Genomic DNA, 15,798 nt, shown 5'->3' with positions numbered 1-15,798 from the left:
CACTGCCTTCCTGGGGCCACAGCAAAGAGCTGGACTGGAAGAGGAGCAGCGGGACTAGAACCCTGCACCCATCTGGGATTTCGGCGCCACAGGTGGAGGATTAACCAAGTGAGCCACGGCGCCGGCCCCCATCAAATTTTTGAAGTACCCTTGTACAGTTAGAAAGTCAGGAATAACATCCAAATCCAAGTCCATTGGATTCCAGGGTTTGCAATATTTTTTCTCATGCTAAATAAGCAGCTGATCTCTTCTTCTGCCTGCAGGGTCATTTCTGAGTTCTTGCCCTATAGCTAACTTGGCTCAAGCCAAGCTCCCATCCAGGTTTGGGTTTATTAGGCTCCTTGTACGTGTCCCATGTTGGTTACGAATGCAGGTTTTGCAGCCAGAAACACCTGATATACATCCCATCTTAGCTACTTGGACAAGTAGCTCTACTCTGCTGAGCCTATTTCTTCACAGAGTTGTGCTGGAGACTTGAGAAAATACATTTCAGAATTGAGTAGAGTACCTGACACACAGCAAGTATTCAAAAAAGTATGGTTATTAGGATTCATAGTGGTCCATTCTGTGAGCTCTAATGGAAGACACACTGAGTGCTGGGACACACCCTGTTCTTCTGAGGTCATGTGTTGTAATGAGTTAAACTCTGCTCTGCTTTTCCTCCTTGTTCTCAGTGGAGCCTGCGCTGCATATGGAGTGGAGACCTTTCCCTCCCCGGAGACCTGTGGGGATCTGCTGCTCTTATTTATCATTTAGGAAGCATCTGCTCTTTGGTGAAATACCACCCTCGTGAACAAACACTGTGCGGCTGTTTGACCTTTCTTGATGAGCATTGGCTTCTTTGCTTACCATGAAGAATGAAGCAGAATCGTGGAAGAGACGTGCGTCAAAAGGGCCTTTCCGAGGGGTCACCGGACAGGTGTCTGGGTGATGACCTGAGGGCCAAGAGCAGCCTTTGAGAGGTATTTGAGGCTACAAATGAACAAACCTGAACCTGTTATTCTGATAGGCCAGGCAATCTCCTCGGTGTCTGCAGGTGCAAAATCTGGAGATGAAAGTGAGCTTGGCTAAATGCCAGAGGCAGGGCAGACATTGGCTGCTGTGATACTGCCTTGCTATGGTGTTTCTCTTGTGCCTTGTGCGGTAGCAGTTGGCATCTGTCAGGTAGAACACAGAAGGCACAGCTGGCTAGCCCCTCTCAGGTGAGTCTGCATGCGATGGGAACAGAGGACTCTAGGGATATACAAGAGGTATCTCTGTGAGGTCCTCAAGGCCTCGAGGTTCTTCTGGGGCCTATAACCCACAGTGGTCTCTTATAGAGGTGAGGATCACCAGAGGAACATAAACTAAACAAAACTGCATAAACTGAAAGCCTTCCAACACAGCACTTGGGCAAGAGAGCAAAGCTGCTGTCCTGACTTCTTCACTTAGGGGCTGAGCCACTTTGGACAAGCTGTTCCCACTCTCATAGCCACACCTGTTCCTCTGCTAACAGCACAGATAACTTCTCCTCAGGAGGTCTTAACAGGGCTCCACCAAAGAGCGGATCATTCATGCATACTGCTGTTTTGATGTGAGGGGCAAATATTAATTAGCTTCCTGCAGGCACAAGTATTTACTGAGACCTACTGTGTTCCAGGTTCTTTCCTAGGGACAGGGGACACAAATGGATGAAACTAGGTCATCATTTTTGCAGAGGTGAGTCATTATGGGGACAAGGTCAGGGGTAGAGACTGGAAGAGGAGAGAGCTAGAGGACGTGGGATCAGGATAAAGTCATTTGCACAAAATAAAAGGCACATAGTTCTTGACACTATCCCTGAGAGACAACTCTGCGGTGAGTTTAGAACCTGCAAAATGTACAGATTGGAACTGGAAACAAAGAGCACTGGAAACTGGTGTGGAGCAGGAAGCCACTGTGCATGCATAGCAAACAGGATAGGCCTGTATTCTAGGACAGCAAAAGAAATGAGGTGGAATCTAAGGTTTGAAAGGAAGCTTGTGGCTGAACCATGAACACTGTGAGGACTTTCTTCTGAAGGCAATAAGGAGCCAGGGAAGAGCTGCAGAGTATGCCCCAGAGCATTTAATATTTGTTTTTGACAGGCAGAGTGGACAGTGAGAGAGAGAGACAGAGAGAAAGGTCTTCCTTTGCCGTTGGTTCACCCTCCAATGGCCGGCGTGGCTGGCCCGCTGCGGCCGGCGCACCGCGCTGATCCAAAGGCAGGAGCCAGGTGCTTCTCCTGGTCTCCCATGGGGTGCAAGGCCCAAACACTTGGGCCATCCTCCACTGCACTCCCTGGCCACAGCAGAGAGCTGGCCTGGAAGAGGGGCAACCGGGACAGAACTGGCGCCCTGACTGGGACCAGAACCTGGTGTGCCCCAGCGCCACAAGGTGGAGGATTAGCCTGTTGAGCCGCGGCGCCGGCCCAGAGCATTTAATATTGCAACATTTTCATAGGCTGTGTTAGGAGGGACAGTGAGACTAGCCACAGGAATATTAGTTAAGCGCCTATTGCTCTAGGGCAGGAGGACTGGAAATTAATATCTCAGAATCTACCAATTTTCATAGTCACCTTCATGACCTATTACCAACCAGGGGTCGGCAAATGGATGGGTTGGAGGTGAAGCTGGAACATTTCAGTGGAGGAAATAAGGAAGCAACAAATAAGAGAGTGGAGACAGCAGGAATTATTTTCAGTGCCAGGCGCTGCTGAAAGCAGTCCGCCTCTCTCATTCCCTTGACCTCCCTTTTTATCTGCCTTATTTGCAGCCTAGATCTCAGATTTGGAAAATGCAACAAGAACAAACAAACACACGAAAATCAATGCAAACTAGACAGGAAATGTTTCTCGGCTGAAAAGTGGAGATGGCAGGAGGTCTTCATTAGTTCCTGTTCCCATAGGCCAGATGGGATGGGTGGGAGGCAGGGTGCAATGAGCTGTGGATGGATCCAGCTCAGGTCTCTGCCAGTGGGTGGTTGGGTAACCTTGACCAAACTCCTAACAACCCTGAGCTGTACATTTCTTGTCTGAAAACGGGGTGGTGACCACTTTATGATGTTGTGATGTTCTGAGAAAAATATGCATAGATTACCCAATCAATGGTAGCTTCTTCCCTCTATCACTTAAAGGAGCCTGGTGACTTGTGCTTATTGTAGCTAAAATACTGCTGTACTAGTATCCTTTCTCTAGTTCAGCTTTAACTGAAGATGTTGCATTTTGCTGGGTTAGTTCTCTCAATAGAAGCCAACGTTTTCAGCTGTGAGCAGTCATTTATACCTTAGTATAACTGGATTTTTAAAAAATATTTATTCATTTTATTTATTTGAATGGCAGAATTACATAGAGGCAGAGAGAGATAATGAGAGGTCTCCCATCTGCTGGTTCACTTCCCAAATGGCTGCAATGGCCGGAGTTGAGCCAATCCAAAGCCAGGAGCCAGAAGCTTCTTCTGGGTCTCTCATCTGGGTGCAGAGGCCCAAGGACTTGGGCTGTCTTCTACCACTTTTCCAGGTCATTGCAGAGAACTGGGTAGGGTGTGGAGCAGCTGGAACTCAAACCAGTGCCTGCATGGGATGCTGGCATTGCAGGCTGTGGCTTTACCCACTCCACCACAGTCTCAGCCCCTATAACTGAATCTTAATTGACATGATGTTATAGTTGGAAGTGTCAGAGCAACCTGATTATTTTTATTATAGGAACCTCTGTAGAGAAGGGAGATCCTCAAGGTCTTAGAGGAAGATAAAGAACCAAGGTTGGAACTCAGGGCTCCTGCCTGCTAAATTTCTACCCTTTCAATTGTTGATGGTAAAATATGTTTATTTTGCTTATTATTTTGATGGTAGGCAGGTGCTAGATCCAGAGATTCAAAGGAGATGAATGAGAAGAGAAAGACTCAACTTAAAGAGGTGAAGCATCAGGACATTCCTCTTGGGTTTGGGGCACCATGAAGACAGGTTTGTCCCATGTAATTGCATGACTACAGCCAGCTCTTCATCAGAAGAGGCAATGAGTTGTTCTTGTGCCCTGCAGACAGCAAGCTGAGGTGTGAAAGGTGGCAGACACATGACCCTGGGCAAACTGCTTAATCCTCTGAGCCTCAGTGACTTCATCCAGGAAACAAGAACATTCATATAACCCCTGTATCCAGACTTACTCAAGTTGTGGGTTCATATGTTGCTGTGTTAAATCTGCTGTGAAGATCTTGATAGCACCAAGCCTTCTCTGATAAGGCATCAGGACCGTAGGCCCAATAGCATCTTCCCCAGTGTGGAGGAATCATCTGATGTGGAGTGTTCGCCACATCCTCATAAATAAACCTGTGCATGTGTTTTGTCTCTGGTCTTGCCACAGTTCCTGCCCTGAAACGCCCATATCTGACCAAGGATGCTATCTCTCAGCATCTCTAAAGCCACTTCTAAGGATGTGGGGTGAGTGTGCTCTTCTCACAGTTCTTCACCACACCTTGTCCCTTGTCTCTGAGAACAATGTCCCCATGCCATGGGAGAATATCCCACGTCATTGCTGGATCTGCTCTCTCGCCGTGGAGCCCCAGTCCATCCAAGGGTGTGATAGGGTCAGATACCTCACATGTGCTTTGCTGTCCTTATCTTTCTTCCACCTCCTTGTATTCTTTCCAAGTAGAGCTCCTCTTCCCCCAGCCAATAGAACAAAATCTCCAAGAGTAGGTGGTACTGGTGAGCGTGGACCTTGGAGCCAGGCCAGCTGGGCTCAAGACCCATCCCTATCAGATATAGGCTTTGTGATCTTGATCATATAACTTCTTAGGGCCTAGGAACCCCTGCATTCAGCTATGGGCATTTGTTCAAGAATGTGCCCTGTGCTCTACAGATCTTTGAACAGATCTTTGCTAGTGAATGCATAGGGATCTTCAGTAGGCTGTAGGGCTCTACTGGGCAAGTAAGCATCCAGACACTTCTCAAAGGTGATGAGCTGAGGGAGAGGAGTGCAGTGTTTTGGCAGAAGAATTATAAGGTCCACATCATAGGTTGCATTTCCAGGGAAGCAGATCCTGGAACAAAGATTTGCAGGCAGTTGTTTATTAAGGAACACTCTATGGAAGGAAGAAGGAGTGAGCAAAGGGAGAAGCTGAGTTGTGTTGCAATACAGTTGAAAGCTTCAGCCAATCCATAGAGCACTCTGGATCTTGGAAGGCCTAATAGAATGGAGTGAGGGCAAGAGGCCTTCATGCCCTACCATCATGAGATGCAGATCACCTCTGGGAAGGGGACATGGCCTAGAGCAGGACAAGCCCACTTTCAGCACAGGGCAATTTCCAGAAAGGACTACCAATTGAGTGCCATCCTCTACTAAAACTCCCAGTAGTGAATCAAATGAGCCCCTCATTCTTGAAGGGGCCATGCATGGCTCAGGACATCCCCCATGAAAGAATGCAACTGAGAGATTGAAGAGGGATGTATCTGGGGGCCCCTAATGACCCTCATGCAAGCTTGCAAGCAGACCAGGGTCAGACACTTCAGCAGGGCATATGTTTACCCTGGTAATCAATGCCAGTCTTTTCATGTTCTGTTATCATTCCTTCTGCCTTAGGCACCCAATCCTTTACCCATGAAGAGCTTTTCATGGATCCTCCTCTGTTTCTGTGCCATTGCCTTTGTTACTTCCTGTCCATGGAATGACCTTCTGCTCTTTTCATCACTTGAAAAAGTTATTGTCATTCCACCAGATCCAGCTTAAATATCACTTCTTCATCTGTTCCATCACATTTTGTAAATAGCTTTAGCAATCATTTGTCATGTCATTCAGCAAATATTGATCCTTCCTCTAGGGTGCATCAGGCTCTGGGCCACCACCTCTGTACTGAATCTGCACTTACAGGTCTCCCCTTCTACTAAACGCAAGGACCATGCCTGATTCCTCTCTGTGTTTCAAACATCTACTCCAATGCCTAGCACAGATGAGGTGTTGTTAGATGTTAATCTAACAAACGAATGAAATGGAATGAATTTAGAGTTGAGTCGGACAAACTCTCAGCTAGAATCATCTATAGATTGGTAGTCTTTAGTCTGATGCAAGATATGGAGATCCTGTTGCACCAAGCCAACATTATTGAGCAGCTATTAGGTCCCAGACCTTGTACAGAGCTCTATAGAGTTAGTGATGTCTCTCTTCTCAGGAAGTATTCATTCTGATGAGCCACCGACATTGCCTGGATGTAGGTGGGACATATTCACTGCCTAAAGGAAGGGGAAGGGACAATGCCTGAACTCTGGGGGAAAGGTCAGGCCACAGTTAGCTGATGGAGAGGGAATCAGAGAAGCCTCCCCAGATGGGTGGACAGTGAGCTGAGACTTGAAGCAAGGATATGGAGATGAGGGAAGAAGTGCCAGGATTGACTGTGGGAAGAGTAAGTGATTCATGTTGGTTGCAATAATGAAATTCATTTCCCCTTTCACATAGAACTGATCTTTGCCTTTCATATAATCTGGCAGCATCATCCAAAATATATTTCCATGGCATATAGGCTTTGGGAAGTGTTAATAGATGATGCTCTTAAAAAATCATGAATTCCATGAGCAAATAGAACTTTGAGCTAAATAGAGTTAAGCAAGGCTCTCTGCTGCAGGCTTTGTCAGAGTGCTTAATGTGATGACGGGGAAACAGAACAGGGGACTCTCCCCAAGCTCATTGGACCTCAGAAGAATCTTGTTCTGGACTTCACATTTCTGTGAATTTGTTTTGGGGGTACTCTGCCTCCTTCTGTGCGGGATCAGTTAGGGCAAGTTCTCAGGGATAGGAGCAAGGCAGTTTGTAGGAGACAAAGGAAAGGCTCCAGGTCTTATTCTCCCAGGCTAATGCTGTAAGGAGAGGGAAGGAGCCAACATTTGTTGAGATCGTCCTTGGTGCCTGACCTTGCATCTTCCATGGATGGTCTGTCACTCACCTCTCTGTAACTCTCTGAGGCAGAGTTTGGTTTCCTAGAAAATAAGAATGAGACTCAGAGGTGTAAGGACTTGCCCAAGCTCCCACAAGTTGGAAGCTGCAGGGCTGGAGTTTGGGACCAGGCACATCTAGCTACAGCACAAATGCTTTTGTCTGTAGTCACAAAGCTGTGCTGAGTTCTCTGTGACCTCAGAGCCCCAACTCCTTCCTTCCCCTATAGTGCTAGCCTGGCTTCCAAGGACTTCTTTAACTTTGACTTTTAGAGTCTCACCACCTACCACGGATTGATTGTGCAGGAAGGAATTTGTATCCAACCCCTTCACCTATCCTACTACCCTTGGCTTTCTCTGTCCCATCCACCAGCCATCACACTGCAGAGAAGGGAAATGCACCCAAAATATTAGGCTTGACTCCAGTCTCACCTTCCTACCCATGCCTAGGGTGGAGTGGTCCCATGTCAGGAGATGTAAGAGCAGACATACTAAACTCCCAGGCACATTAAAGCTCCCTGTGGCTGGAAACGGAGTTGATTTTTGCAAAAGTCCTTCCTTGATTTCTGCACTGTCAGAGGCTGTTTTTAAATTTTATGTTTTCCGGTCTTTTAGCATTCTGCCTGGTTTGCTCTCATACTTTACTGGGCAATTTTCAAATATTACGTCTCAGTCCTGCCAGACTCTGAGGGTGGAGGAGGTCAAACCTGAGATAGATGGGTAGCTAAGGGGACAGGGACAGGGATGGAGGCTGAGGAACCACACAGCCCTGCCTGCTCCAAGGACAGAAGCACTCTCTGTCTGTTCATGGAGGTTGGAATTCAGCTGTCTGCGTCCTGTACTCTACGACATCCCTCTTAGACAGGTAGTCTCACCCAATGGTTAGGTGTGTGACTCTGTAGACTCACTGCAGGTCATTTAACACCCTGTCAGGCCTTGGTCATGACACTTGATCTCTCTGTGCTTTTATTCCCTCATCCCATAATGAAGGAAATAGATGTACTCAGTTATGAGCATTGCTGTGAAGAGTGAATTATTACATAAACCTAAATATGCCTGGCACACTGTAAGTGCTCATTAAGTGTCCACCCACCCAATCCTTAATTCTTCCACATGTTGAGCACTTGTGATATATTTTGTTTGTCAACAAGTTCAATACCTGTAATCAACCAGGTATAGTTTCTATTGGACAGAAGAAGAAATGAATCCAAGAGAGGTTAAGTAACTCCCCTCACAACACACAGCTGGTCAGAGGGAATCAAGGATTGAAACTAAGTCTATTAGGCCCTGATTTTTAAGAACCTTGACCTCCCTAGCTTATGGGAGGATACTAGGGTAATTATTTTCTGTGCCCTATGAGAGTTTGGGTCTCCAGAAAGCAGAATCCTATTCCAGTTTAGCTTTGTGACTCCTATGGCACCTAGCATGCAACATTGCTCTATTGATATTAGTGGAATAAATGAATGATCTCAGGGAGGAAAGCTAAGATCTGCTGAGTCCCTACTGTGTGCAGAACACATTGCTAGGCATCTCACGGGCAAGTATTATCTTTGTTTTACAGCTGAGAAAGCACCAGGGAACTCTCTTAGCTCCCAAGTTAAGAAAGAAGATTAGATGCCAGATGACCTTTTAATGGCCTTTGCAAAGATACACTTAGAAGAAAATGGAATTTTAATGCTGAAAGGAACTGCAAAGAAGCAAAGATAATGCACTTAGTCACCACTGTCTAGTGGAAGACTATGCGGTGGTAACAACAGAGGCGTGAGAAACAAAACTTTTCCCAGCCTTGATGCTAACACTTTGTAGCTCTGTGGCATTAGGCTATTTCAAGTTGTTATGCAAGGTTCTCAGACAAGAGCATTCTGAGCATAAGCACAACAGTGGTTAATTTAAAGAACTTGGGGGTGGAAAAACTTGGTACTGGGATGACAGACAGATAAGGGTATCTGTGATGGGATGAGTGGGAAGAGTGAGGTTGCAGAGGTGACCTGAGCCAGGGTTTCTACCTCCCTGCAGAGATCAGCAAAGCAAGTGCAGTGCGTTCAGGATGTGCTCTGGGCAGGCCATTCAAGAGTTTATGGGAAGTCAGGAGGCTGTGTTGGTTTTCCAAATAAGGGATGGTTGTAGTTTGGAAAAGGGTTAGAAATGATGAAAATCAGTTGAATTCAACCAATATGGTGAGGATAGAGCCAAGTAAAATAAATTACTGTTGGATGAAGAGTGTGAGGTCAAGAGAACAGTTTAAGATGATTCCTAGGTCTTGCACTTGGGCAGTTGAGTCCATAATGTTACTCTTTATTAAGAGGAGAAGAGGGGGAAGTATAGAAATCAATAGTACTGATTGGAGTATGTTAAACTTAAATGCCCATTAGACATCCAAATGGAGATGCTGGAAGCGCAGCAGATCTAGAACAAACTACTAGGAACGTGTATTTGAAAGTCACTGACATATACAAAGGGCAAGTAAAGCCATGTGAGTGGTTGAGACTCTTCAGAGAGTGAGTTTAAGGCAAGGGGTTGGATAGGATCCTAGAGTGTGACAGCATTTGGAGATCAGAATGAGGGGAAGACCAGGAAAGGAGACAAAGAAGCTATCGCCAGGGAGGTGAGAGGGACACAGTAAGAGTGAGGTGTAAAAGATAACCGAGAACAAAGTGTCTCAAGCAAGGTGTCAACTATGTCAGAGATCAGGTAAGAGAAGGACAGGGAGCTCATTCTTGGTTTGGCTGGAAGTGGGCCAAACATGGTTTTGATAAGGACCATCTCAATAGGGTGGTGGGGGTGTAAGACTGATTGAGGTAGGATTAAATTAGAATGGAGGGCTGAGGTGAGTAAAATAAGGATAGGCTGGTCTTTCAGGTAATTTGTTGAGAAATACCAGTGTTATAACTTCCCCAACTTTACAGAATTCTTGTTGACTCTATAACCCCTTCCAGCTATTACTAAACACCATATTTCTCAACCAAATTACTTGGAAAGACTATGGAGTCAATAAGATTTTATAAAGCTGGGTGATATTATGACATGTGTATGCCATTGTGAGGAATAAATGAATTCATATTTCAGCAAAACAATTACCACACGGTACCTGAAACAGAGTAAGTGCTTCATAAATAAGGGCTGCTATTATTATCATTCAACACTTATTGATTGAGCATCAGTGTTCTCTGGAACTTACTGCTCTGATAGCCGTTAGTGCTGCTCACAGCTATTTGGAAGTTCATACTTCCTGGCTCTCCGGTGGGTGAAATCACAGGATTCCAGGAGCAGTACTGGCCCAAGACTGTGAGTGAAAGAGTTGTGAGATCTGTCAGGCTGGAATATTTAATAGCCAGAGTGAGACCCCTCAGAACTTCCATCCTCTGGTAGGCTACAATGAGTGAATCTCTGGGAGACTCATGCCCTGTGAATGAGACATCAGCCAACTTTTCTGTCAATCCACTGCATTTTTGATGATGCTTGTCTGTGAAGCATACCCTTCTCTCTCCTGACTGAATCAGCAGAGATTATTATGACCAAGATGGAGACATTGCTGCATTCACACTCAGTTCCCAACAGAGAACCCAGCAGTATCCCCAGAAGTGCTGTAGGAGCTAAGCGTGTCACTGAGGGGCGGGGCAAGGTGCTGTGGAAATGAATCGTATGGGGGCTCTAACTTAGGCTGGGACTTGAGAGAGCTTCTTGAGGAGAGGGATATTTAGGTTGAGACTTGAAGAGTGAGTAGCAGTTAGTTAAGTGAGGGAAAACTTAAGTGAGGGAGAAGCTTGGCAGAGGGAATTGATGTATTTGAAAGTCAAGAGGCACAAGAGAGTCTGGTCCAATTCAGAGAAGGAGAAGAAAAATACATCAGGAGAGAGAGGGAGAGGGTGACTCAAGGTGAGTGTGTAGACATGGATAGGGCTTAGATGGTAGAGCACTTTGTCATTTAATTTCATTTCGGAACTTATCTTGGTGTCAGAACCAAGTCTAGGATCCTTGTTCCCAGTGTTATAGGCTGAATTTTTCCCCCTCTCTCAAAATTGAAGTCCTGCTCCCCTGTAACTAGAATGTGATTGGACTTGGAGATAGGGTCTTTAAAGAGGTAATTAGGTTAAAATAGGCTCACAAGAGTGGGTCTGAATCTAGCATGACTGGTGTCTTTATACAAAGAGGATATTAGGACACAGACAGACACTGAGGGAAGGTCGTGCGAAGATTCAGGGAGAGGATGAGCATCTGTGAACCAGAGAGAGAGATCTCAGGATGAAACCAGTTCTTCCAACAACTTGATCTGGTACTTTTAGGCTCCACTAGTCTGTGATACTTTGTTATGGCATCCATGGCATACACCCAGCCTCTGCTACCTTTCTGAGTAAAGTCAAAGAGGTATCTGGAGCTGAGACTTTCAATAGGAAATCACTTCCAGTGTCAACCCACAAAAGACTTCAAGGTCTCTGGGATGGGGAAAGAAAAGCACTTTAGATTCTGTGGCAGCTGAGAGAATGCTGGTGCATCACCTTCATGGGCCCTTTGGGACTTACCCTCAATGTTCTTCATGAGTTACTATCTAAATGTGGCTGGCAGGAAGTCTGACGTTCTCATGCCCATTCTATTTCTTGTGGCCTGTAGCCTGCAAAGGGTGTGAGATTCACCCTCTTTTTCTCTGGACTTCTGAGAGAAGTTTGCATAAAGGTCAACAGGCAAATGGGAAGTCAAGCTTGATTTCTTATAAATGGAAGTGATCTTCATACCCTAATGCAAAGCACTGATGAAAACTAAATAATATGGGAGGAAGCCTCATCCCTCTGCCTTTCCTCTCCAAGTTACCCTGAATCTTTGTGTATCATCCCCCAACTCTCTGTGTCCAGGAAATTGATAGCTAGAGCATTCCAACATAAGAAGAAAGGAGAGGATGAAGCATAAGCAAAATGAGCACATTTCCCACTTGCCTTGCCCAGCTGCCTTGCCCTTGCCTGGGGAGTAACCCTAGCCATGTTGCTACATGGGAAGAAGGGCCACAGTAAGTAGATGAATGGAGTCGGTTCTCTCCTTATTCCAGGAACCGGGAAGCAGGCTGCCTCCTGCAAGTATGCATAAATGAAATAGTCGACAGGAAAGCAGCCTTTAACATGCTGAGCTCCATTCTGCTCATTAGTGAAACACCACCCATAGCATTAGGTCCTACCAATCTGATGAGTAACTCCTCCTCCACGGGTGGAGCTGGCCAAGGGTGGAAAAGAATCAATACGTCACCACCCCTGTCAGTCTGGGCTGATGTACCATCCTCAACATTAGTGACCTATTAAGGTCACACAGAGAATGTAATGTTTCTCTTTCTGAGCTGGCACTAACACACACAAGATCCTTCCCTTTCCTCTCTTCTACTGGTCCCCTCTTTCTATCTCTATTGTCATAAACTTTTAAGCCTGAATCCAAAAAGGTGGCAAGAATGTGGGCTCTGGGCTGAGAGGGATGGTTAGGTAACTGCTCTACTTACATGTTTTGCTCCCACCTCAAGGCCTGGATGAGATAGGTGTGAAATTGAGCAGCGCATTTCAAGCCCACATGATCTAAAATGTGTTTCCTATTTTTAACTTGGACTTATTTATATATTCCACAGTTACTTTTTATAAATGGAAATAGAATAGCAATGAAAATCCTCTTCTCCTTTTATACTTTACACAGACTTCTTAAAGTTATGGCCATGGATTCCCCTATCCTGATTGTATTCCTGTGGTAAGTTGGCCCAGGGTCTGTAGAGGGGGCAATGATCTACCTTTACAAGTCCTATGACAAGGCTGATGGTTACATTTTTTGCACTTGAAGATGATGTTGCCTTTGAGAAATTTCTTTCACTGAAGGTCAAGTTTATAATCTTTAAATTTGAGAAAGTGAGGGATGTGAATTTGGATCAGACCAGTGTTCTACTCATGCATGGTTTATGCAATGTCCCACTCAATATCAATTGTAGCATGATGGTCAGAGCTCCCAGGAATCTCCATGCATTTGTCTACTTAACTTGTATGTACTGAACATCTATGGGACCTAATGTCTCCCATGGCAGGACGGATACCAGATGCCATGGGTCTTACATTCTGTATCACAGATCGACACCATGCTACAGACTCAGCCTCTTATGCCATTAAAGTCAAAGTCATCCTACCATGATACTTGAGAAAACACAAAGACTGTATATGACTTGGTATATATCATAGACTTGTTTAAAAAGCCTGAACTCCGTGCCAATGAAATGAGTTGAATATAAAGATGGAACTGAAGCTTTGGACTCAGGCTTGTGTTTGAATACTGGAGTCACCACAAATGAGTTTGGCAAATGCTGGCAAGCTGTTTAACCTCTCTGAACTCATTTATTCCTCCTTAAAGGGGGTTACAAAAACAATAGCTTTGTAGGCTTGTTGCTAGGATGAAATAGGGAAGCATAAGTAGAGTGTCTTTCATTCAGTAATTCCTGGTTTCCTTGTGCTTCCCACAGGACCGTGCAGGTAAGTGCCTTAAAGGAGATCATAGCGTAGGTCATCAGCTGTGGGAAAGGTAGGGGTACAAGATTGCTGTAGCTCTCTGTTGCATCCTCAATGTTCACATCAAACCTGGTCCATTGTATGCCCTCAATAAACATCTGCTAACTGCTTATGCAAAGCAGTTGGGTTTGAAGAGCATAAATCCAAGGCAGAAAAACGATCAATCATTTCGGAGAAGGGACAGTACATGGCAGTGACTACATGCGTGATGGAATTTCAGAGGTGACCAGAATATAGAAATAGGGACAGAATTATGAAGCCATGATGTCAGGGAAGAGGACAGTATGCTAATGATGACAGAGCATCAAGTATAAGATGGTAGAGGAGGGGTGATGGGAGAAGAGGCTAGAGCTTTAGATGGGGCCAAAGCATGGAAGACTCGACTTGACTCTGTGGGAAGTATTGAAGGGCTTTATTTAGGGGTTTAACATGGCCAGATTTGTATTTTATAAAAATCACCTGGGATGAATGCGAGGTTCACAAAATAGAAGGAAGGAAGGAAGTCAGTTAGGAGACTTTTGTGAAGGGCTGAGGAGGAGGCGAGTTAACGTTAGGGCAGTGTGAATGGGGAGGAAGGAAATACCTAAGAACAGTTGAAGCTGCACAGTTGATAGGATTCAGTTGTCACTTAGTAGATAAATGGGTCCTGGGGACCACAACCTGCCTGGGAACAAAGGATGACCTTTTGATTCTTTCTCCTTTGAGGGTGAAGGGAGGCCCCTCATGTTTCCCGGTGAAGGCTGGGGCAACACTGTCCTGCTGGAAACTCCTTCCCAGATGTCTCTGTTAAGGGCAGAGAGATCGAGCTGCCATCTCTTTATTCACTAGAGCTGTCAATCTGGTAAACAAAGGTATTGTCAAACTGCCTTATTGAGAAGTAGTTTAAATTAACCTTGACAGGTGGATTAATAAATAATAAGGCCTGAATGGCTTATAAAGAAATCAATTACACTATAAATTTTAAAACAGCACGTGCTCAGCTCCAGCCCAGTGAAGCTGCTGCATTCTTGAGCAATTCCAAATGTACCCAAACTCAATTCCAGGCAATTTCATCATTTGGGAGATTAGACAGAATGCATTCAGTGGTACAGGGTACTGTATGTTCTAGAATGGCTAAGGGATATTTAGTAGGCGAAGACAATTTGTGGAAAACAAGATAATTTATTCTCATTCTCTACCTGAAGTGTGCAGTGTGTGATTCAGGCATGCCTCTCTGCATAATACCCCCACTTTGACTGGGCTGGAAGGGACCCAAGAGTCATGTGACTCATTGGTTCTCAACCCTTCCCGACTAATATTTTGTGATGCTCCCTTTATTATCTTGAAATGGATTCATAAATTACATAACCCACCTAGACATTTCATTTTAAAAGTCTGTATAATGCCCAAACTGCAAAGTAAATGAAAAATAAAAAGCAAAGTAATTTATAATAAAATAATAGGTATGTTGATATGTGAAAGAATAGATGTGACTAGACTGGGAGACATTATTGCAGACAGATGATTGCTTGATGGAAACTGAAATGAATGTGTGGAATTGGCCACTCAAACACAAGAACAGCATGGCCTCAGAGTTGTGATTTTCCAAAGCAGTAGAGATCTGAACAAAACAGAGCACAATCTCCTTGGTTTTCATGGTAGCTGCATCCTGGAAAATTCAGTGTATCTGAAAACCATGAAAAATGCTCTGTGTCTATATCTGAAATGGAACTGTGACCTAGACTCAGTTCATTACACCACGGATGTTTCACTTGGATGGGAGGTGAGACATTCCAAAATGGAGCAGGGTGTGACCCAGGTCTTCACTGGGTGGGGCCTTCCTATGCTCTGCAGGCTGCGTAGCATCCAAACAGTAGTGATATCCCTTCCATCTAGCATGATGATGCCCTGGGAACTGTGCAAGCCATTCTTTAGAGGTAGAGCTGTCCATGCATGACAATAGTCCTTATTCAGCCTTCTCATGGTTGGGATGGAGATATTGAAAGCTGAGAAGGGAAGAACATGTGATAGTCACACAGAGGGTTCTTGGAGGCTAGAACCCAGGCCTCTTCCAGACAAACGTCCTCCTCCTGCCCACCTCTCACCAGTAAAGTGGGGTATAGATTGGGCTCTCCAGTGACTGCTTTCTCAACCTGGCCTCTATGAGACTCTTTTGACCAGTTTCCAGGTTGTCTAGACCCTGACTGTGAATTCTGGGCACCTGCCTGGTGTGTATATTCTTCTTTTTTTAAAAAAAGAGATTTATTTTATTTATTTGAAAGACAGAGTTACAGAGAGAGGTAGAGCCAAAGAGAGAGAGAGAGGTCTTCCATTTACTGGTTCAATCCCCAAATGACTGCAATGGCTGGAGCTGGGCCGATCTGAA

The sequence above is a fragment of the Oryctolagus cuniculus genome, chromosome 1 (assembly GCF_051225735.1).
Source record: "Oryctolagus cuniculus isolate XC-2025 breed Fujian yellow rabbit chromosome 1, ASM5122573v1, whole genome shotgun sequence".
Classification (NCBI taxonomy): domain Eukaryota; kingdom Metazoa; phylum Chordata; class Mammalia; order Lagomorpha; family Leporidae; genus Oryctolagus; species Oryctolagus cuniculus.
The sequence above is the reverse complement of the archived record's forward strand: the minus strand, read 5'-3'. Positions refer to the sequence as shown.